The sequence below is a fragment of the Cavia porcellus genome, unplaced genomic scaffold, assembly GCF_034190915.1.
Source record: "Cavia porcellus strain 051 isolate PalLab524CR breed Dunkin Hartley unplaced genomic scaffold, mCavPor4.1 scaffold_4, whole genome shotgun sequence".
In the NCBI taxonomy this organism is placed as follows: Eukaryota; Metazoa; Chordata; class Mammalia; order Rodentia; family Caviidae; genus Cavia; species Cavia porcellus.
In genome coordinates, this window is record NW_026947487.1 from 61,359,464 (window position 1) to 61,384,867 (window position 25,404).

Consider the following 25,404-nt stretch of genomic DNA (forward strand, 5'->3'; position numbering starts at 1 on the left):
ATTGGGGATTGAACTCAGGACCTTCACACTGAACTACATCCCTGCACTTTTTAAAAAAGTGTTTTTATTCTGAGATAGGATCTTGCTACATTTCAGGCAGGGCTTGAACTTGCCACCCTCCTGCCTCAGCTTCCCAGAGTGCAGGGAGTATCCACATTGACCACCACACCTGGTGGCATTATATCTCCTTTAAAACCGAGGATGGAAGCTCTGAGAACCAAGGATGTTATTAAACCCAGTTCAGAGAAGAGCGAGTTGGTTAGTTCCAAACCCGATAGCTGAGCCTTCTGTCTCCCTCTCACTCCCTCCTTTCTCTCCCTTTCTCCTTCACTCCTCTTCTCCTGCTTCCTCTCTCATCTCCCTCTTTCTACATCATGGCTGTACTTTCAACACGTATTAAAGATTAAGTCACTTCCCACCACTAGCAATGAACAGTTCAAAAATGAAACTAAGAAAACAATTTCTCTTACAATAGCATCACAAAAATAAACTTCATACAAATTTAGCAAAAGAACGACAAAACTACAAAAACGCTATAATTTTGTACTCCAAAAACAAAAAAATTATTGAAAGACATTAATGAGAACCTAAATAAACGGAGAGACGGCTCACATTCACAAATTAGAAGACAATATCACCAAGGGGGCAATATGCCTCCAGATAATCTGGAGTCAGTGCTATCGCAAATAAAAAATCTCAAGAGTATAGCTCAACGCAGAAGCACCTGGCTTGCAAGCACAAGGTCATGAGTTCAATCCCCAGTACCAAAAACAAAACAAAACAAAACAAGAAAACCTCAGCTGGCCTTTTGGCAGAAATTGGTAAGTTGATACTAAAATTTATCTGGAAATTCAAGGGATCCATTACAGCCAAGATAATTTTAGAAAAGTAGAAACAAGTTTGGAGGACTGATACCTTCCAGTTTCAAAACTTACTGCAAAACTATAGCAATAGTACCGACCCGTTAAAGATCTATAAATCAAGGGACTCAAATGGAGAGTTCGGAAATAAACTTTGTTTTTGTAGTCAGCTAATCACTTTTGAAAAGAGTACAGGGACAGTTCAATGGGAGAAAGAATAATCCTTTCAAGTGATATTGGGACAACTGAATATCCCCACGCAAAAAGTATGAACTTGTACCCCTTCTTCAGATCACATGTTAAAAAAATTACAAATGATCATATCAGAGCTAAAACTAAATCATTTAGATTAAAAAGAAAAATGGACATATCGAACTTCATCAAAATTAAAACATTGTATTGAGACAGAGTTTTGCTATACTGTTCAGGCTGGCCTCCAACTCAAGATCCTCCTGCTTCAGCCTCTCTGGTGTTGGGATTAAAGATACGTGCCACAACACCTGGTCAAATTAAAAGGTTTTGTGCTTCAAAGTACACTGCTGGGAAAGTGAAACAAGAAACTACAAAATCTGAGAAAATAGTTGCAAGTTATGTGTCCAGTACTTAACTTGTAACCAGAATTTATTTTTAAAAGAAGAAAAGAAAAAGCTTGCAACTAATAACTAATTAGGAAGTAGAGGAGCCAGAGGTTTAGCTTAGTGGTGCAGCACCTGCCTGGAAAGTGCAAGGTTCTGAGTTCAATTCCTGGTATCCCCCCACCAAAGAAAAAAAATAGACACGGGATCTGAATAAACATCTTTCCAAAGAGCACGTACAAATGGTCTACAAGCACATGAAATGATGGCCAACACCATTAACTATCAACCATACCTGGTCCTGAATAGGCAGAACAACACTGTCAATATGGCCTTGCTACCAAAACTAATGCAATTTAATGTAATCTCAAACAAGATACTAACAGCATTCTCACAGAACCAGACAAACAAGGCTAAAATTCACATAGTATCAGGAGAGAGCCAGAATAGCGAAAACAATCCTGGGTAAGAAGAGCAAAACAGGAGACCTCACAATCCTGAATTTCAAGTTATATTACAAAGCTACAGTGATAAAAACAGCATAGTATAGTACTGGCACAAAAATAGACATGTGGATCAATAGAACAGAATAGAGGATGCAGAAACAACTTCAGTCACAGTCAGCCATCTGATCTTGGAAAGAGAGACCAGAAACATGCTGCAGGAAGGATAGCCTCATTAGCAAATGGTGCTAGGAAAACTAGCTATTCATACACAGAAGACTGAATCTAGACCATATCTCTTACCATATACTAAACTAAAATCAAAATGAACTAAACATACAAATACTAAAACAGAAACAATCTTCTGGAACAATCTTGAAAATGCAGACATATGCAAGGACTTTCTGAACAGAACTCTAAATGCACAGGAAATAACATCAAGGATCATACAAATTAAAAAGGCTCTGCACAGCAAAGGAAACAATCAACAGAGTGAAGAAACAACCTACAGAACAGGAAAAAAACTGCCAACTATTTCTCAGATACAAGACCAATCTCTATAATATATAAAGAACTCAAAGAAAATTATGCCCTCATTATAAAAGATCCAATCAAAAAATGAGCAATTAAACAGACACTTCTCAGAAGAAGTTCAAATGGCCAATAAATACATAGAAAATGTTCAACATCTCTGGTCATTAGGAAATGAAAATTAAAACACCCCTGAGAGCTGGATGTGGGAGAGCGTGCCTGTAATCCCAGCACTCGGGAGGCTGAGGCAGGATCACTGCACGTTTGAGACCAGACTGGACCACAAAGTAAGCTCAAGGCCAATCTGAGCTGCATAGTGAGACTCTGTCTCAAAAAAAATTCACTGAGATTTCTTCTTACTCCAAAAAGAGTGGCTATTATCAAGAAAATTGAATAATAACAAATGCGGGCAAGGCTTTAAGGAAAAAAGAATCCTTTTACATTGTAGTTGGGAAAGTAAACTAGTCTAATCACTATGGAAATCAATATGGTGATTCTCCAGAAAACTGAAACTAGCAGCCGGCGTGGAGGTGCACACCTGCAATTGAGAGACTAAAGGAGAAGGATCACCAGGAATTGAGGCCAGCCTGGACTACACAGTAAAATCCTATCTCAAAACAATAACCAAAACCACAATCAGAACAAAAATCAAAGCAAAAACAAAAACAAAAAGCTAAAGCTAAAAATTGCATTCAATCCAGTTAGTCCTCTTCTAGTTACTGTCTCCAAAAATTAAAGGTATGTTATGATGAAACTTGTATACATATGTTTATGTAAGCACAACTCATAATTGCTACAATTGGGAAGTGGCCTGTATGTCCATCAATAGATAAATGGATGAAGAAAATGTGGTATTAATGCACAGTGTTATAGAACTCTGCAGTACCGAAGGATAAAACTGAATCATTTGTAGAAGGATAAATTTGAGTCATTTGTAGAAAAATAGATGTAATTTGAGACCATAAGTTTAAATGAACTAAATCAGATAAACAAGTTTAATTATTTCATAGGATTTCTGATATGAGAAACTTAAAGTATAAATAAATTAATGAGCAAAATAAAAAATATGTAACGGGAAATCAAGAGTGTTGGGTTTTGTTTAAATGTCCTTCCAAAGCCTTATGCAATCATGGAGGCAGCTGAGTATAGCGTTTGTGATTGGTTCGTTTCTAGTGCTAGGATTGGTGGTGTGAGTGCTGTACCCACCCAGGGGCGGGTAAGCGGTTTACAATATAGCAGAGGGAAGAAGGCACGTTTTTTCCTCCTCTTTTGCCCATTTCACTCTTGTTGAATGCAACCGCCATGAACAGCTGCCCCTCAGCCATGCTACCTTTTCTTGGAACCAGCTGAGTATGGACTGAAACCTCCAAACACTGTAAGCTAAATAAACCTTTCCTTGCTTCACTTTGGGTATCAGGTATTTTGTCTCAACAAGGAGAGAAAAGTAACCAAGACAGGGAGATAGATCTTTTGCAAAAGGGAAGAGGACCAAGTGATGGGGGGAAGGAAGACGGAGTGGAGAGAAAAGGGATAGCAAAAGAATTCAAATGCATTATGTACAGGTGTCAGCTCCCCACATGGAATGTACTCATTGTGTACTGCAAACATGTGGTAATAATAGAAAGAACACGACAGTGAAATACTACTGTTAGGACAGGTATTACGGTAATAATGAATGGATAATAAGTGCTGTGGAGGGCAGACAGGAATTGGAGGTGATATAACTTCTAGGAGTATAAAATGATGCAGTTACTTAGAAAGCAGTTTGGTAGTTTCTTAAAAGGTTAAGCATAACCAGCTGACCCAGCAACTCAACTCCTGTCTAACCTATCAAATACAAAGCATTGGTACAAAGACTTACACAGGAAAGCTTGCAGGAGCATTATTTTCTTTTTTGCATTATTTATAACAGTAAGAAGTGAAAACAAACACCCACCACAGATGAAAAGAGTATTATGTAGCAATATGTAGCATGCTGACTCATATTACAGCACGGATGAGGGTTGTCTGTGAGCTAACTAGGTATATAAGCACAAATTGGGCCAGGAATTGCTCCAGAGATTGCCTGGTAAGTGCAAGGTTGTGAGTTCAATTCCCGGTACAGAAAAAAAAAAAAAAAAATGAAGAAGGACAAATTCTGTGGGAGCCCACTTACCATGAAGTACCTAGAAAGTAGTGAAATTCACACACAGAACATGAAATAATGGTTATTGGGGCCAAAGAAGGGGGTAATAGGCAGTTAGTGTTTTATAAGTAAGGACTTACAAGAAGAAAAAAGTTCAGTGGTTGGACAGTTAAAAGACAATATTACAACAAATTTAGTGTAAAGATGGACTACACTGAAAAACATCCTCAGCCTCCTTCCTTCCCCTCCTCCCCTAAACGGGATTTTCTAAGCTACTAAATTGCCCAGGCTGGGCTTGAATTTGTAGTCCTCTGGCCTCACCCTAATTTAAAGATCTCAATTGGCTTTTATCCGTGATTCTAAACGAAGGCAAACATTCCATTCTACAATGAGAATGTGTGCTTTGAAGAGCTGAGTAGAGTTTAGCTTTACATAGAGAAAAGGGCTGAGGAAAACAGAGAACAAAAGCTCGATTAGTTCTTTCATTTCTTTGTAAGAGTAAAGCACAGACGACTTCATGTTGGCTAAACTGAGTTGCACTTTAATATACCTGTTATTCTCACTCTCGATTTTTCAAAAGGTCAGATAAACAACTTAGCATTTGCTTGGTGACCTGGAACTGCAGCAGAAGTGACTGTATGTTGGTGTGGTCTCTTGGCCCCAACTGAGGATCTTAGCCTGCACCAATGGCCTCCTGTGAACAGTAGTGCTGGTTATGCATTGTAAACGTAAGATAGATATACTTAAAACTGTTGGGCATGGTGGTACACATCTGTGGTCCCAGCACTCAGGAGGCTGAGGCAGGAAGATCACCATGAGTTTGTAAGCATCCTGGATCTACATAGTGAGTTCAAGGTCAGTTTGAATTGCATAGTGAGATGCTGTCTCAGTAAATACATGAATACACTTGATATCACTGAAATGTACATTTAAAATGTTAAGATGGTAATTTCACTTGAATTTTACTCCAATGAAATTTAAGAGTTGAAATTTAAGAGCTCGCTTGAACACTTGCTTAGTATTCACAAACCCCTTTATTCTATCCTGGGTGTCCCCTCCAAAACAAAATAAAAATCAGGTAATTAATTACCTGTTCTCAGAAATTGTTTTTACTGCTCTCTTTTTGGATTTGGTCTTCCCTCAGTGTTCTAAAATCTTGCTACCTTGATAAAGGTTTTCTAACTCAGATCATAAAGCATCTCAGTCTCTGGAAAATGGATTAAAAAAGGCTTATTAAGGTGACATGGTGGTACACAACCTTAGTAATCCCAACTGAAGCTGAAGCAGAAGAATCTTAAATTCTAGCCAGCCTGGATAAATTAGCAAGAGTTTGTTTCAAAATGGGAAAATGAGAAGGGCTGGTGAATGTAGCTCAGCACTCCTTGGATTCAATCCCCAGTAATGGAGGAGAAAAAAAGAAAGAAAGAAAGTTATCAAGACGTCAAATCAGAATGAGTTTTACTCATTTCTTCATTTAAAGACGACTTGCTAAGCCAATACTCTCAGAAAACAATTGGGAACATTTAACATTGGTAATTTAAATACATTTTTGAAAACTAATGCTTTTATCATATTTTCAATCAAAGTTTGAAGGAGGTGATTTCATCCATTTAATTTATGGACATTGTTTATTCTAGTTGTCATTGTCATTGCTTTTTGTGAAACTAATCAGTAAAATCAGACTTGTTTTCTGTCAGGACGTTTGCTTCATTGTTCAGTACAAATCTTTGTGAACATTAACTGAGTCAAAAATGCTTTTTTTGCAGGATGGGGAATGAAACCCAGGGCCTCCCACATGCTAGACAAGTGCTCTACCACTGAGCTACATCTCCAATCCTTTTAACTGTTAACTTAAATTTTAAGTTTGAGATAGGGGATAGCTGAATTGTCTAGACTGACTCGGACTCTTCCTGCCTTAATTTCCAGAGTAGCTGGGATTACAATAGGTTTGTACCAGCACACTGTCTACTGTTTGACACTCACAGAAAATCTGTACAAGTCAAGAGTGTACATTTGGGGCAGGTGATTACGGTATGCTGGCCAGAAGACTGGACAAATGATTGTGACTTGCTATGAGACATAAACCCAAACTCTGCACCTGGAGCCAATCAGAAAGTGCTATCTTCAAATCTTATCTTCAAATCTTCTCTGGAGGATGTAAGCAGGTTTTTGATAGGATGATCTACACCTATGTTAGCCTGAGGAATGAATATACAAAATGGCAGCTGCCATTGAGTTCTTGGCCATTATGCTCTCTCTTTCGCAGTGGTCTGCTCTCACCCTACAAGGGCATTTCTTTTTGTACTTTTAATTGGCCCACACTCTCAGCAGAGCAAGTTTCTTTTATACCTTTAGTAAATACAAAATCTTCTTATCTTTTTCATTGTTCTGGCCAATTCTTTGTTCAGGACAGCAAAAACTTAGAAAGTACCCACAGAAGAGGTACCCCAGGATCCCTAAACCTAGTAACCAATGGATTTAGTGCACATTTGTTGAGGATGTCCTTAGTTTAAGATATCTTTTTGCTCCTGCCGCTGGGCAACCCTATCTTTCATGCACCAGGCCCAGCTCCAGTAAAATTCCAGGTGTAAGAGGTGGGCCTTTTGTTCATGAATTAAGGGTGTTGTGATGGTGGAGAATGGGCCAGCAGGAGGGAAATGTAGTCCTTGTCACCCTCTCCACCTACTCAGCTGAAGTCAGGGAGACTTCTCAGAGAACATGGCACTTCAGCTGATTCTCCCCCAAACTGACAGCTCACCCATCTTCACTGTTTCAGTAAGTGACCCAGTACATGTTAACTCAGCCAAGGACCTGGGGGTTGGCCTTGAGCCCTCAAATCTACTCTCAGATCTTCACCAGCAAGTCCTTTCATCTCACTTCCCAGTGCAACCCAAGGCAGTCAGCTCACCTTCACCACTAATACTCAGGTCCAGGTCACCATCGCTGGCACCTGGAGGAGCCTCTTAACTCTCTCCACTGTGCTTCTGTCCCCCTTCTAGTTCTACATAGAGTGAAAGCCAGTCCACCCTGTATATAAAACCATACCATTACTTCTTTGTGCTTTGAATAAAATCTGAATGATGGCCCACCTTTCGCCTACCTCTGTGACTCTTCCCCAGCCCCTCCTGTTACAGTCTCTCAACACCGTTGGCTCTTTAAAGTGTCTGCCTCGGGATGTTTGCACTTGCTTTTCCCTTGTTTTGGAATTCTGCTCACTCTTGTATATTAGGCTTTAGCCCAATGGCCCTCACTGAAAGAGGCCTTGGGTTGCTCCAGTTTAATTAGTTTTTCTCCCTCCTAGTTACTGACTGTGGAACTTAGAGCTCTCTGATATCAGGGGATAGTCCTTGCCAAGCTCTTTCTGGAATATAGTAAGTGATTCCTCTTGGTTATAATTATTGCCCTTTCTTATTTTCTTCCTAGCACCTGCCAATATCTGATACAATCGTATTAATATTTTCTATGTTTAATGTCTATCTCTGTGATAAGAATGTGAGCTGCATCAAATTGGAGACCTATATTATTTCTCTCACTGCCCACACCATTGTCTGGCACTTATCAAGAGCTCAAATATAGGCTAAGGGTGAATGGAACCTGATAACATACACGGATGTGAGTGTACTTAATGCTGTGCAATGCATATTGGGTGAGAAGCCAGTGCTATGGGTGGGGAAAGAGAGTACTGACAATCAAGAGTGTAGAAAAGTAAAAGAGTTTATTGGCGCACTGCAGGAGAGCAGCTGGTAAGCCCAAGAGAGGACCACGTCATCAGGGAGAAAGCAGGGATTTTTAAATTTGATTTGATGGTGGGAGGAGGTTCTGGAAACATCATCCCAGGAATCCTTTCCTCAGGTTGTGGTGGTTCCATGGTCACATATCTCAACTCAAAGGACAGCCAGGTGCTGTTTGAAGACTGATGATTTGTTTTTGGTTGGCAGGGTCCAGTACCCTTGGCATTGCTAGAAGCAGTCTTCCCAGGTAAAACTGATTAACAAGTATGTAAGGATTAAATAGGATTAGGAATCAGACTAAAATACATATGTTTGAACTAGCAAGGGATTTTTGATGTTTTATCGGAAGAGCAGAAGAGATAGTATTATGGCTTGTGTTTGACATCCACCCAAAACCTCATGCAGTCACAGATGGGGATTTTTCAGAGGCGGTTGAATCTACAGTATGTGATTGATTCATGGCGCAATGCTAGGATTAAGGGTGCTAGGATTAAGGGTGGGTAGTTACTAAATCGGTTCACTAATTGGTTTGGCACCACCCTAATCCTCATTGCCTGGATAAAATATGAAGCACAGAAAGAGGTTTGTCTTGTCTCTTGCTTGCTTTGCTGTCTTTTGCCCACTGTGAACTGTTTTCTCCCTGTTATGCCTGTCTGCCATGCCATCCTGCCTTGGAGCTAGCTGACGGTGGAATGAAACCTCTATGACCTGTGTGCCAAATAAACCTTTTCTTCTTCACTTTGGTGTTGAGTACTTTGTTTCAGCAATTAGAAAAATAACTATAAAATAAACAGTATTCTTTAAGATGGGTCATGCATTTAGCTGTCTAGAGATGATTGTGTAGTTTTTGTGCATAACTTACAAAACTGGGAAGTTAATGTTCCACTACTTAGCAGCAATGTGACCTCTAAAGAAACAATGATTAAAAAGCCATGAGTTTCTCACCCTTCATGTCATTGAAGCATATACTTTATAAAGTTGGCTTTTTATTTTGTACTGAGAATTGAACTCAGGACCTTGTGCTTGTCAGGTAGGCCCTTGTGACACTGAGCTATATCCTCAGATCAAAAGATTTATTTATTTTTGGAACAGTGTTCTCATTATGTAGTTCATGCTGGCCTTAAACTCACTATGTAGCCCAGACTGGCCCTCAACTTCTTGGTGATCCTCCTGCCTCAGCCTCCCAAAGGCTGAAATGACAGGTGTGCATCATCACGCCTGGCTTACAAAGTTAAGATGAACACACAACATCACTAATCATCAAGGTTATGCATATCCACATCAAAATTACAATGTGATGTCACTTCACCCCTGTAGGAATGACCATTGGTGAAAAGAGCAAATGTGGAGAAAATGAAGCCTTTGCACCCTTTTGGTCAAGATGTAAATTAGTACAGCTACTATGGAAAATAGTGTGGAGATGCCTCAAAAAATTCAAAAAGGCTGAAAATGTGACTAGAGCATTTGCCTAGCATGTCCACGGACCTGCATTTGATCCCAGCATTAATATATATGTTATATGTATATATATCCTCCACAGTATGCTCCAGCCATCCCATTACTGGCTGTGCATATAAAGGAAATGAAATCAGCATGTTAAAGAGACATCTCATTCCCATGTTTATTGTAGCTGTCTTCACAACTGCCAGGAGATGGAAACTCACTTGTCCATCAGTAAGGAAATGCACAAAGAAGATGTGGTACCCATATGCAATGGGATACAATTCAGCTCTAAAAAGAATGAAATGCTGGCATTTGTACCAACAAGGATGGAAATGCAGATCATTGTGTTAAGTGGAATAGACTAGGCATAAACAGAAGTACTACATGATCTCACTTACAGGCAGAACCTACACAAGTTGGTCCTGTATAAGTTGATGGTAGTTACAAGGAAGAAGAAATGATAGGTAGGAGCAAGAAATTGTGGTAGTTTTGCACAGGAAGAGATTGTAGATAGCATTAATACATATTTGAAAATGCTAGAAGGATTTTGAAAATGTTCATCATATGGAAAGGATAAATATATGAGGAAATAGTTATGTTTAATCTGATTTAAACATTATGTGATGTATATATGCATCAAAACATCACATATTGACCCATTGCTATGTACAGTTAATGTACCAGTTAAATAATAAATTTAAATAAAAAAGAAATAAAGCAAAAAATTAAAAAAGGCTGAGATGGTGAAATTTATATATACATATATATGTATAATGTTTATAATTACTGTAACAACATCAACAAAATAGCTCACTGATGTCACATAATAAACATTCAATAATTTACCTAGTGAAAAAAGACAAAATAAAACTGTGAATGAAGCTCAGTATGAGTCTACAAGAGGAGCTGGCTGCTCAGAATGCAGCAGCCTGGCTTGAAGTTTCCTAGACTCCTCTTACAGAGCACTTGTCTGGTTCTTCTCCTCCCATTAGTAGACACAGTCTACTGGGGAAGTGAGGTGGGGGTACTGGAAATTCCTGGAGACCCCACTGAGGTCGGTGCCTTAGTTACTTTTCTTGTTGCTGAGACAAAATACCCAACAGCCAAGGATGAAGGAGGAAAGATTCATGTCAGCTCAGGTAGAGGTTCCAGTCCGTAATCAGCTGGCTCCACCGCAGGGTGAAGGGCAGAGGGGCATCACAGAGTGGGGGGAGGTAGCAGCAGCAGCAGTCTGCTTCCCTTTCTTCCTTCCCTCTATTCCATCCAGGTTGTAAACATATTGATTGATGCCACTCACACCCAGAGTAGGGCTTCCATTATTCACACCTTTAATCTTAATATCACATTTTAAATCCAAATATCACACAGTTAATCAGTTACCTTCAAAACTCCCCACGCACGAAGTTTTGGGAAACATCTGCAGTAGATACTAACAGTTTGAGTTCTCTGAAAAGAATGTAGCTTCCTAAACATCTAAGTTTATGGAACTCAGCCTCCTCTGAGCTTGAGATTCTAGTTTTGTCACTCTTGCAAGGATAGGATCTCTGCAGGTAGACAATGCTGTGTCAGTTACCAGCCACGTGATCCCAGATAAGTTTCCTGAGCTTCCCATGCTCAATTCTTGCAGGTAGGAGAGGTAGCAGAAACCAGCTCACACAATCAGCAAGGATTGGATGGGACAGCGGATGGCAGTTGCTTCGAAAACTGCATGGCCCATCTGCAGAAATACTGGCTACTATGATTAATATTTTTTATTAGCCATCTAATTGCTTAAGCCAAAAATTCAGTAGCTATTCATGTTCCATCAGCAAAAGCATTGTTCTGATTGTGTCTGTAATTCATCGACTTTTTCTTCTAAGACATTCTCAGGTTTTGCTTTTCATGCTGACTATAACTTTTGGGCTGGTCAGGAATACATTCAATTTCTCTTCATGATTTATCAGTTGCGCCAGTGCCATTTACTGAATCTTTTCTCCTTTGATCATTGGTCATATATCAGGTTTGTGTATTTTAAAGGATCTATTTCTGGGCCTTAAACTGTTCCATCGGTCAATTGTGACCAATTTCCCTTCCTTTTCCTTGTCTGTACCCCCTCAGCAAGTCCATCCTACCTCCAAAACACATCCTAAACACATCTTCTCTGCTTGAAATTACTGCCACTGAAAATCCAGCTACATAATTGCAATGATCCCATTATGCACATCCACTCTGTAACCCGGCACCTCAGGTCTATCTTCATTGTACAACTCGAGAGAAACCTTTCCCTTTTCAACTGATGACATAATGCATGATGCACTGCTCTGGATTTAAGCCCCAGTACCTCAAGGAAAAAAAAGACAAAATATATTTGATATGTTAGCAGAGCTGGTGGGGTGGTGCAGGCCTGCAGTCACAAAGCTGTTGGGGTGGAGGCAAGAGGATCACAAATTTAAACCCAGCCTCGGGAGTTTAATGACTTAGTGAGACCATGTCTCAAAAAATAAGAAAAGAACTGGGGGTATAGCAGAGTACAAAGGCCCTGAGCTCAGTCCCCAGTACGGAAAAAAAAATGTTGGCAGAGTTCTTTCCTTCTGAAGGCTCTGTTTCCTGGCTCTTTCCTAGCTGCTGGTGGCTATGGCAATCCTTGGCATTTTTGCCTGATAGATGCATCCCTCCAACCTTTACCTCCATCTTCACATCACTTACTCTCTGTTTCTTATCCCTTTTTCTTTCCTTTTAAGGATACTCATCACTAGATGTAGCTCCCCCACCACTCCAGCGATAATTTAGAAAATTTTATCCTGAGATTATTAACTTAATTGCATCTACAAAAACTTTTTTTCCAAATAAGGTCACAATCAGAAGTTCAGGAGGGGCATATGTTTTTGTGGAAGGGGTTGTTATTAATCTACTATTCAGTCTATTACATCACCCTCTTTCATTTGTCCTTAAAACACTTGCAGTTTAGCAATGTTTTCTGTTTGTTATGCTCTGTGAGTGTGTTGTGAAATGTAGTGTTTTTTCCTTAACTGAAATGTAGTGGTTTTGTTTCATCTTAAGTTTTGTTTTGTTTTTTGATTTTTTTGAAATGGAGTTTCACTGTGCATTTCACTTTGTAGTCCACGCTGGTCGTAAGCTCACAAAGATCCCTCTGCTTCAGCCTCCTGAGTGCTGAGATTACAGACCTGTGCCAGCACATTTGGCCTAATGTACTGGTTTTGGATTAGTACTCAAAAAACTTTATAGAGTTTGGGATATAGACATTCTTCCTAACATGCCCGAGTCCTGGGTTCAAGCTTTTAACCTATAGTAACCCACATATACATATACACACACAGGTCTCCTTTTGATAAAAAATGTAAAGAAGGTGAATATATTAGAATCCTATCACAATAATAAGGGTGAGAGCTGAGACCACTGACATTGATACAGCTTAATATCAGGATGGAGGGCAGAGGCTGCTTGGCTTAATTCTTTGTTCCAGGGAAATCTTGTCCAGGAAGACAAGGCTATAAATCAATAAATGTTTTTACTGTTTGCTTTAGGGAATTTCTGTAAACTCATTTATCTGCACAGATACATTGTTCATATAGGTAAATAACCCACTCACCAATCGTTAACATTATTCTTTTCAAAATCCTCACCTTGTCAAGGTTATCAATTCTACAGTAAGATGTCTGGAATTTTGTCTGGTCCCAATCAGCTTCCACCTTGTAAGGTGCACCTTGAACCACTTGACCATCTCCTCTGGAACATAGTAGCTTTAGTCAAAATAACTAAAAAAGTAGAAGCACCTCAAATATCCATCAGTGGGTGACTAGATATACAAAATGTGGTGAGTGTGCCCAGATCTGGCTGCCATAACAAAATACTATAAGCCAGGTGGCTTAAAGAGCAGAAATTTTCTCACACTTCTGGAGGATGGTCAGGCTAAGATGAAGTTTCCAGGTGATTTACTTTCTGGTGAGGGTCCTCTTCCTGGCTTGTAGATTGATTTCTCTCTTTGTCTTCAAATGTTCTTTGTTGAGTGCAAACACAGGCAGGGAGTCTCTCTCTAATATCTCCTCTTATAAGGACACCAATTCTATCCAAGGAGGGCTCTACCATAGTATTAGTCAGCACTTTGTTGCTGTGACCACATGACTGGAAACACAACTTCAATTAAGGAAATATTTATTTTGATTCATAGTTTTAGAGGTTCCAGTCCATGTTTGGTTGGTCTCAAGACAGAAATATCATGAGATTTCTGATAGGTTATACAAGTTATAGATTATACAAGTCGTGTTAGAAAGATGTACATCTCACGGCAGCCAGGAAGCAAGGAGCACGAGAGCCTGAGAGGAAGATGTGAGAGACCAGGTATAGACCCAAGGTTATGTATCTACGACCCACCAGGGCACATCCAGAAGTGTGCTTCACTAATGCCCTAGGTATCTCTCAGGCCAATCAAGTTGACAGTCAAGATTAACCATCACATCCCAACAGCCTCCTTTAACTTTAATCACTTCCTTAGAAGCTCCATTTCCAAAAAGCAGTCAATCAGGCCATTAAAGCTTCAGCATATTACTCTGGAGAGGGAAGACATGAACATTCAACTCCATAACAACACATAGTGAAATATTTTTCACCCTTAAAAAGGACATAGGCTACAATTCAAAATGAAATTTGACAACATTATGTGTGTTATGTTATGTATGCTAAATGGAGTAAGTCAGACACCAAAAGTAAGCACTGAATGGTCCTGCTTACATGAAGTACCTTAGAGTGTCAAGTTCATAGAGACAGAATGTAGAATAACGGTTGCCAGAGGCTGGGTAAAGAGGACAAGGAAGAGAGTCTTTAATGAATACAGAATCTTAGTTTTAAGTGTACTGGGGATGTGTGGTCATGATAGCTTTACAACAATGTATTATTTAATGCTTCTGAGATATACACTGCAGTCACTTCTTTCTTGTATATATCCAAAATTGAATCCATTTGGATTTTTAAAAAATTACTTCTATAATATTTCTGCACTGAGGTTTTTATTATTTTTTTTTTACTTGTTCTAAGAGAATTTGTAGTGGATGAGTTATTATGCTGGCCGCCTAAAGTCTTTGTCAGATAATTCCAACATCTGATTCATCTCAGGGTTGATGTCAGTTGGTTGTTTTTTCTCAGCCAAATTATGATTTCTTTCTTGGTTCCTGGTATGACAGACGATTTTGAATTATAAGCTAGGTATTATGTCAGGAAACTCTGGGTTTATTTAAATCTCTTACTTTAGAAAGAAGTCAGTCTTTTTTAACATGCAGGTCCTGGTCTACTTTTGTGGGCTGTGATTCCTATGACAGTTTGATTGTCAGAATGTTAAAGACTTGCTTGATTTTCTTTGCCCCTGGGGTCCCCCTTGGCTTCTGGTAATGCTGCCTGAAAGGATGAAAAAACAGTATCTCAGGCCCATGGGGCAAGGAGCTTTCCTGGCTGGCAACCTTGTTGTGGCTTATATCTAGATGTTCCCTCTAGAGCCTCACACACTCACGCGGCTTTTGGGAGTGACTGGATCATGAGTGTGTGATACTGGATTAGTCCACTCATTAGTTTAGCATAGTTATGGATGTAGATGATGAGAGGGAAGACCCATCTTGGGTGAGGCTGGCCCCAACCAATAGACTTGTAGCTTGAACCAAATAAAAAGGAAAAATGGAGTTTTGCTGCTTCCTGCCTGCCATGCCATTAATTGTTTATCCTCTGTGATGAACCTTTGCTGTGCTTGCCTGTCCTGGAGTCAGCTGACTATGGACTGAAACCTTTACAAACTGTGAGCCAAAAATAAGACTTTCCTCTTTTGTAAGTGCTGGATATTTTGTCTCAGCAATAAGAAAGTGACTAAGAAACACCTACAGTGGGATACCACTTGCTTGTGGGGAACAGAGAGGGTTTTCTGAGCTGCAAGTTGGTTGTTCTGGGTTTTTCTTGTCTCAAACTCCCAGGGATCAGGCCCACAGTGTAGGAAGCTTCTAGAGCCAGCTGGTTTTTCTGGCTGGGTTCCTCTTGCTCATTCTTGCTTAAAATGGAGGGGGAATGAATTCTTAGTTCCTCTAAGACAAAGAGGCTTCCCATATCAGGCAGTTAATTATTTATGGAGGTCCCCCTACCCATTCTTCCTGGCTTCTTTGCTATCTCTTGACAGGGAGGGGAGTCTCAGGCCCAGTATGACTTTCCATGTGTCTTAGTCCATTTTATATTGCTATAACAGGATACCTGAGTATAGGGTCTTGATCTAGATCCTTGATATTACAAACCAGTGTATGCTGAAGGCTTAAATAAAATGAGACAAGTGATATGATTTTAGGGTTCCAAGAGGGTCAAAACCCTTCAGCTGAATTTGAGATTCTGAGGGCTAAGACAAAGACTTCTCTGGACCGCCCATATTTATTAGGTCCAAAACAAAGGATAGGAAAACTGAGGAAAGCACAGGAAATGAGCAGGCCCTGGAAGTCATTTCAAAGACTTCTCCAAGTAGTAAATTATGCCAATTTAGGAGAACTGTCTTTTCTCCAGGATGACATTTATGGTAGGAGTGTGACTGCAGGAATGAGATTCCTTCAGCTGCAGTTTCTATTTACTTAATTAATGTTGGAACCAAGGTGTCTTTGGTTGTGGCCTTATCTTGCCCTTTGAGGTATCTCTGGCCTCATAGGCCACTACAGGCCTCAGCCAGGATGAGTGATTCGTAGAGGTTCACTTACTATGAATCAGCTCCCTCCGCCAGGCAAGTGGCCAAGGCCTAAGACAGACTCACAGATAAACACAGAAAGCCAATTAGTTAATTTTAAATCCTGCTCAGAGCCACTTCATAGTGGTCTCCAACATCTCCCTTTTGTTTTAGTAATAAAAGCTGGATCAGGGTAAGTCGTGGTTGAATGTTGTCTAGGAGTCAGCCCGTCTTGGCTCCTTTTTGACAGACCATGAATTGAATAAGGAGAATATTACTCCAAGTATACCAATTACATAGATTACTCCAAGTATACCAATATAAAGCCAGAAGTGTACCTTCAGATAGTTGAGTGGGTTTAATCAATCTAAAGCATCAGAAAATTTGTCTCAATCTTGAATTTCTTCATCAAATTTTTAGGTTTGTGGGGACACTGACAACACCTCTGACAACACTGACAATAGAAATATTTTGTTGGATAGCTCCTTGTACATACTTCTTTATATTTTCTGAAGAATGTATAGATTTGTTCATAAGGCAAGGGAATTATGTAGAAATGAGTGGCCTTGTAGTGGCACTTAACTTAGGACCAGTCATGTATAGTTTATGATAAATCTTAGGTGGAGAATCTAAGTAATGGATCTAAGTAATGGTGGATTAAGGACATAAGTCCATTATTCCACTCCTGAGACAGGTGTCATATATACAGATGCTGTCCACAGAGCCATTAAGGCAACCAAAAGATTTTTAGGGGTTGGTGGAATTTCCCTTTTAGTGACTATATCTCTAACCTCATGAATCGTTGCTTTGATGTCATTCCACGGGATCATTTGTCCTCTCTCCTGGTCTCTCAGGGCAGCTGGAGGTGGATTCTCTGGCTGATTGGCTGGTCTCTGGGGTTGTTGGAACCATTGCAAGAGGCTGTCTCCAGCATTGCTTGTGTCTCCCACCAAGGTTGTATATTTTTTGTGGATCTTTTACCTGTTAAGACACAAGCATAACCTTGCTTCTATGTTATTAGCTGTATTGATCTTTAAAGTTTAATTAAGCATGGAAAAGGCAAAACTTGGTTTATCTGTGGGAAAAACAAGAATGTTAAAAAAGCAATCTTTTAAATCAATTATGATGAGAGGCCAAGTCTCTGGGAACTGTAGTGGGATCTGGCAGTCCTAGCTGCAGCACCCCCATAGGAAGTAAGCAAGTATTTACAGCTTCTAAATCTTGTAACTACTTCTATTTGCCTGACTTTTTTGGAATAACAAAAATAGGAGTATTCCAAAAGCTAACTGAGCTTTCTAAATGTCTTAGCTGCAATTGCTTTTTAACTAATTTGTGTAATTGAGTTAGCTTCTCCTTTTTTAAGGCGCCATTGATCTACCCAAATAGGCTCCTTAGTTTTGGATTGTAAAGGAAAAGCTATTGTTAGGGGAAAAGTATCAATGGCCCTTATCAAAAAACTTGTTGATATCTAGTACCTTGCCTATCATTTTTAGGTGTAATCTTAACAGGCTCTTTGATTTCCTGTAAGTTTTTTCTTAGTCCTTTGTCTTTTTGATATCCCATTTTAATCATTTTTAAAAACTTAGGATCTGAATTTGTCAGTTTTCAATTGGAACTTGGTTTTTAGATTTAAAATCAGAATCACTAGTCAGCATTAATTTCCACTTTTGTAACAAATCTCTTCCCCATCAGTTAACTGGAATAAGTGCCACATAAAGTATAAAGAAAACTTTTTGTTTGTCTGGGCCCTCATAAGGCAAAGATGAGGCACTTTGTAGTACATGTTGAGGGGTTCCCAGTCCAATAAGGGACATAGAAGCCCTTTGTGTCAGCCATGTGGCAGATCATTGTTCTGATGTAATTACAGACACATCCACACCAGTGTCTATTAGACCTTCAAAGTATTTTCTATTAATCTTTATAAAACACATAGGCTTATTTTTAGTTACTTCCTGTGTAAAATAAATTTCTCTTTTGTAGTCTTGCTATTAGGATCTTGTTCCTTCTTGAGCTGTCTATACTTAACAAAAGAAGGCTTCTGTATAGGTATCAAAATCAACTGTGCCACATAGTCTCCCTGTTCAAAAACCCAGAGATCCATAGTACATGCAAGAATTTGTATCTCATCCTGACAGTCACCAACAATCACACTAGGTATAGTAGCTATTTCTTTTAGATCAGCCTTTTCCAGCACAAAACCAACTGTTTCTTCAGGTGGGGGACCCCAAGTTCCTGTGGGAATTGGGGTGGGCTTGTCCCATGAGAGTGACTCCATAATTTGCAGGAAGATCTAATCCTGAACTTTGAATTGTTCCTCTGGTGAGTGAGTTAACATCTCTCCAAGGAGCCATCTTTGATGTTGTTCTTGAATTTGTTGGCAAGTTTTCACTGGGTAAAGTTGACTGGCATTTTGACTCACAGGCCCTGCCTCCTCTATTGTTTTGCCGGCCTGAGGAAAGGCCCTCATCTTGTTTTTTTTGGCCAAGGTGTACCATCCTTATGGAATTTATTTATTTTTATTATGAAGGTAGTACAATACAACAGAACAAGACAGAACAAAGCCAATCGAGACAATGCAGTGAAATTGGTACAGAACATCACAGCAGGTTACCAGATAACAGTAATAGGTACCATAGTATGTCTCATCATCATCATCACAATAGTTGTCCTTTCAATCAAGTATCAACCAAATGCAGAACATCATAAAACCTGTCGAAAAAGAGTATTGAATAGACCAATACAATCAATCAGAACAAAGATAACAATATTTGCTTTCAAAGAGTTGACAGAAGGAAATCCCCCATATTTGCTATATTGCACATAGTCATCCTCCCAAGAGATGCTCAGACATCTGACTCCCATTTGCTAATGGAGTGCAGAAAGGGATGGTTGATTCTCAGCCCATATGCTGGTAGGCTCATGGCTGCTTACCAGGGAGGTGAGCAGGTTCCTTCATTGCCCAGCATTCTAGGTTCCAACATGGCATGGATCTTGGGAGATGCTGACTGGCTGGTTCTCTCTCTGGGTTGCTCACTGCTCACTCAAGCCACAGCTGCTTACCAGTGAGGCAAGTGGGTTCCTTTATTGCCCCCTGCCCTAAGTTCCATCCTTATGGAATTCAGAATGACAATATTTGGCCCAATGCCTCCCTTTATGGCATCTTGGACTGAGTCTAGGCATGGAACCTGAGTCCTCCTCGCCAGAGGCACTTTTATCTTGCTACAGCATCTGTCCTATTAGATCTAACAAGAACTGTGCAATTTTTTTAGTATGTCCCATTTTTCCACATTTAAAGTATTTTATACTACTCCTTTTTGCATTTGCAAGACCATCCATAACCTGAGCCATCATAGTTGTCTTATAGGACTCAGTTCCAATGTCCTGACATGTTCGAATATATGTTGTTAAATCACTAGTTGACTTTACAGGATTTAAAGCCTGTTTACAATCTTGATTAGCATTTTCATATACTAATTGTAAAGTTAAAATGTTTACAGCTTCTGTATTTGATACCTGTCTGTGAATGGCTTCTTGTAATTTTGTCACAAATTGAGTAAAGGGTTCCTAGGGTCCTTATAGTATATGTAAAATGGATATTATCAGAGCCCCATCCTCTGGAATAGTTGTTAATTTTTTTTTTTTTACTAATTCTGCCAATTGTGGATACAGCTCTTTAGGACACTGAATCTGTTCCTCAAGCGGGGACAGCAAAGTTGATGCAGGGGAGGTAAAATAGACACTCAGAGTGCCAGACAACCTTATGCACAAAAATATTTCTTGTGCGTTGTAAATTCTTAGATTACAATTGCAGGGTTAATTTGCTTTTCTGCTGATTTAGAGGTTTGTTTGCAGCCAGTCAGATTTAAAATCCAACAAACTGAGAGTGAAGGGGGGAAAAAAGAGAGGAGGAGAGGGGAACTTTAAAAATACAAGTGGCCACTTCCAGAAAGATTACAGTAAGTGGAATAGAAAATAGTTTGTAGAGAAACCTATAAATATAGAGGGGACTTGTATTATAAGGTTTTTTCCTTACCAGGACAAAAAGGGAAGAGCTAGTGGTGAAACTAGAAGGTTCAGATATGTCAACCAAAGGTCTGTGGAGGATAGTTTATAGAAAGAAATATGTATGTTTGGTTATTCTGAGCTTTTCTCTTGTTTGGCTGATCTCAGGCTGTTCCTTCTAAAAGCTCCTTGTTACTCAAAGGGGACTAGGGCGGGATTGTGGCCCAGCTCTCAGATCATCAGTCACTTCTCTCCAGGTCCCAAGTCTCCTTTCCAGTCTTGCTGGTGCTCTCAGACAAGGGTGTTATCTCTCATTTCTGAGACTGATATTGTATATGCACTTTTTCTGCACGACTAGCAAGAATACCAGACTAGTCAATGACAAGAATCAGGACAGAGCTGCCTCATTGGGCAGTTCTGACCTGGTTTGTGACACTCATTATTACTACCCATGTGTAATAGGGCAGTAAAGACACAAAACTGAAATACATCATCCTGGTTATTTTCAAGCTAAAGCTATTTATGGTGGTAAATTTTTAGGTTCAGATATATGACTTTCTCTAACTTGTGTTCCAGCTGTTGGTGATAAAATGTGCATGTCAATCCAGTATGAGACAACCAGTCAGGTGATAAAAGGCTCATACTTATGTGATTGTTATGTGCATGTCATGTATGTGTTGCAACGCTTAGAGGTGCTCAAATGCTGTGTAGTCTAGGCAGTGTTACATAAAGTGCATCTATGGACAAACGCATTCTTCTTAGATGACGCTCTATTGAAGGATGACAAATTTAGGTAAAAGTTTTTTCATGTCACTTAATATAATGATGTCATCATGATTAGTATGCTAATATATTATGTTGTCTTTGACCTCAAGTTTTCTCAGTGAGACTTTATAATTATCATCTATTAACATTCTTCAGGGATTCAATTTCTAAGACAACTATGATCAGTAAGGAAACAACAGTTACCTGTCCATATTATATATTTTAAGGTGCTTGATATCTAGAAAAGATCATAAGATTAAACCTACAGCTCCTACTAAAAAACTGATATAACTGGTATCCTCAGTGTTCAGCAACTGAGGTTTGGAGACCAGAGTTAATGAAGTAACTGCCACCACTGGAGGACAGTCAAAATTTTAGCTTTGGTCTGCCAAGGTCAACAAGGACCCAGGATATCAGGGGACCTTTTCTACAGGATCCTACAACTCTGATGAGTCTCCCAACTTCCTGAACAGAAAGATTGATGGACCCTAGAGGACACAAATCAACCAATGTACATGTGCTAAAAAGGAGGGTCACCAGAGAAAGAAATATCTTCCATGCTTCCATAGGAAGCCACATGGTCAAGCTGTCCTGATGTCTGACATTCACAGAGGAACTGAAAGTGTCTGCACATGGTTCCAAAAGTAATGCCTGAGGAGACTTAATTGACCTTAATATGTAGCACTTTAACTTGGTCTTGAATATCCAGCAGAAAAGTATAACCAAAGGGACGTAAAAGTAATAGATAGGCTACATATAAAAAGTGGACCCTCTTGTTGACATTTTCCAGCACATTTGTAAATAAGTCTAGGAGCCAGCTGGTTACACTTGTTATTCCAACCCCTTAAGAACGGTGTTTGGCACACATGTGTAAATATCGTGTTGTCTCACTAGTGGGAGAAACTGAAAGAAACTATATATATATGTATGTTTATGATCATATATATGAAATAGTTAAGACAGTTATACTACTGAGTTCTCTGAGTTCATAGAAAAGAGAAAGATTTGTGCTGGTATTGTTTAGACAATTAAATTCAGATGTCTTTTGCTCTGGGTGAATGATTTGGGAATCACCATGCACAATGTATGTACCATTGTTCACATGTTTTGAAATTTTATTTTTTTCTCTTTGGAATAAAATGGATTTAAAACCAAATCTATTATAGTAAAAAAAAAGCAAAACAACAATAACAACAACTAGAAAACCCAGTGTCTGGAACTGGTTCCTTTCCTAATCTGTCTTTCCATTTGGGTGCTCATGCTTTGGTCATATGTCCTTTAATCTTCTGGTAAACTTTGTTTATTCTCACCTACAGACTTCCAGATTCCCAGTGATTATGCAGATGGAACCAACAATAAAGATGTGTGGGATCCATCACCCCCATACAAAGCCCACAACGTCTCCCATTGCTGAGTATCTGTGGAAGTCCCACAGCTGCAGAGAGAAGTCTCTTCTGGCATTTTGCTCCAGTAATGGCTGATAATTGGACAGATTTGTCTCTGCAACATGCAGGGACCTGAATGGGAAGACACCACAAAGCCATAGAAATCTTGCTCTAATGAAGTAACACAGGCAGTCACTCATAGAATATTCTGTCCTCAATGGTTAAAAATGAGTAGTATCTGAATGTTACCATGAAAGACTGTTATACAGTGTGTTGAACAACATTCTGATCTTAAATGCGTGGTAGGATGAACACCTAAACACCTGCTCTCACTATCAGATACGCTATCATTCCCCATGTGTGGTAGAATTGGGAAAAAATATCATGAACATTTCCCATGGTTATAGTTCCATCAGAACGTTTATGGATCTATGGTCAGTACAGCTAGCCATATCTAACCGATAATTGGACAGGACTATGTACACAGGACTTCCTTATATTCTTGGTTATATTCTCCCCCATTTCCCAAACTCTCAAATAGGGATGCTGTTTGTATTTCCTAATAGTTTTACCTTTTAGCTGTGACCCTTCCACAAATACCCACTATTAAGGTAAACTTGGATGTAGAGGCCTTAGCCCAACACCTAACCCATGAATTAAATGTCACTTACCAGGCCATAGCATTATTAATGGATGAAACATACCAAGTGAAAAAGGTAGCTTTACAAAATCAAATGGGGTTAGATCTTACAGCTGCTCAAGGAGGCACACACACCATGCTTCATACAACATGTTGCACTTTCATACTAGGTAATCATGATAACATAACTGGAGCTCTGTGGAAGACAGACACAGGAGTTCAAGCAGTACAATAAATGTCTCAGGATCCAATGCAGGGTTTATGACATTCATGGAAATCCACTATCCTCTCTTGGATTCTTCCTTTTATAATTATTCTTCTCTTTTTTTGTTCGCCTGTTAATTATTGTTAATCCATCTGTTTCAAAGATTTCTCCCCAGTAGGACTGTGGTCATTTCACAGGCAGTTGTTAAAGACCACATCAATATGGTTTTTCTTCTTCAGTCCAGACAAAATCCTGATCACCACTGCCTCTAATCAGCAGGAAGTAGTCAAGGAAGAAACATACTGTCTGTTTTCCCTAACTGACCACAGAGTCTGGGATGAAGAGTCTGGCTGCTGCTCTCCTAGGCTAACTGTATGCCACTTTAAACCTCTTTCCTCTTCACCTGCTATGCTTTTACACCTGCTAAGGATGTCTAGGCATGGGTTACTAAGGCCCAGTAAGATGACTGCACTCCCACCATTATTCTGCCCTGCTATTGATAGCAATCACTACTCCCTGTACTTTCTCAAGCCCGGTCCTTGGCAGGAAGCCACAACTTTCTTTCACTGAACTGTCTCCCCCATGACCCTATAAAAGATCTCATATCCTGTATGAGAAAAATTGTTCTGGTCTAAGTGCCAGGGTGGTCCCTCTCAGGTTTGTTCTGAAATAAACCTGTCCTATTGAGTGCATACATTTATTTTTTTCCTCCTTTTGCCTAACAGCCTTCCTGCTGTGTTGTTCTTCCAGGACTGAAATCTCATATTAGTTGGCCTTTTTATTACCATTTGGAATTTCCATTGGTTGTCTCTTGTATTCTCAGAATTTGTTTAATATTTATTGTGGTACTGGAGACTGACACCAGGACCTTGCACATGCTAGACAAGCACTCTACCACCAAGCAACATCCCCATTCTTCTTTTTTTTATAATTTTGGAGAAGGTCTCACCAAGTTGCCCATGCTGGCCTTGCATTTTCTGCAATCCACCTGCCTCAGCCTCTGAGATTACAAACATCAATCATCTTATCTAGCTTGAGGCTTTATAGTTTTGCTTCCCATTGTTACAGGGAAAAATGGGTTTACATCACCTTGCCTCATGAGGTACTTTTGGCCATACTTGTTAAGCTCCAGAGCATTCCTGGATTCGTATCTTTCAGTTGGAAAGATACAGAGTTTCTTGCTCTTAAGTATTGAGTAGGCATTGGAGGATACATATGTTCCTGTAGAAGTAAACACTATGGGGGAAAATCACTGTGCAATACCATTAAATCAAGCAGATAACGAATGGAAGTGATGATCTGGTTGCAAAAAAAAAAAAAAAAAAGGAAAACAAAGTCAACAAGAGGAAAGAAAGGAAGTGAAAGGAGTGACCGAGAAGTAAAAAGGACAGAGGTAACAATAACAACAACAAAAAAACCGAGGGCTGGTAGTAGTGGGTTCTGGATCAATGGTAGATTGCATGCACAAGGTCCTGGATTCCAGCCCCAGTTCCAAAAAGAAAGAAAGAGAAGAGAAAAGAAAGAACCAGCCAGGTACAGTTGTACACACCTGTGATCCCAGTGCTCTGGGAGGTTGAGGCTGGAGGATGCTATTTAGTGACTTAGTGGGACCTTATCTTGAAAAATATGGCTGAGGGTGTGAAAATCCTTGTACTGTAATGAAAGAAGAAAGAAAGAGAAAGAAAGAAAGGAAAGAAAGAAAGAAAGTGGAATAGAAGAAGAAAGGGAAGGATGGAGGAAAGACAGAAAGAGGAAAAAAGAAAAGGAAGGAAGGAATGAGGAAGAAGGCAGAGAAGATAAAAGGAATAAAGGAAAAAGGAAGGGAAAAACGAGGAGAGGAAAGACAGGCAAGGAAGGAGCACACGGCGAGCACGTGGCTCTAACCCTCCGCAGCGGCTGGGGGCGCCCTGCGGCTGGGCGGGGCCTCGGTGGGCGGGGCCTGAGGGTGGCGCTGCAGCACCCTGCGAGGCCACAGAGGAGCGAGCTGAGGTGCTGAGGACAGCCACGCTGCTAACCCCTGGTA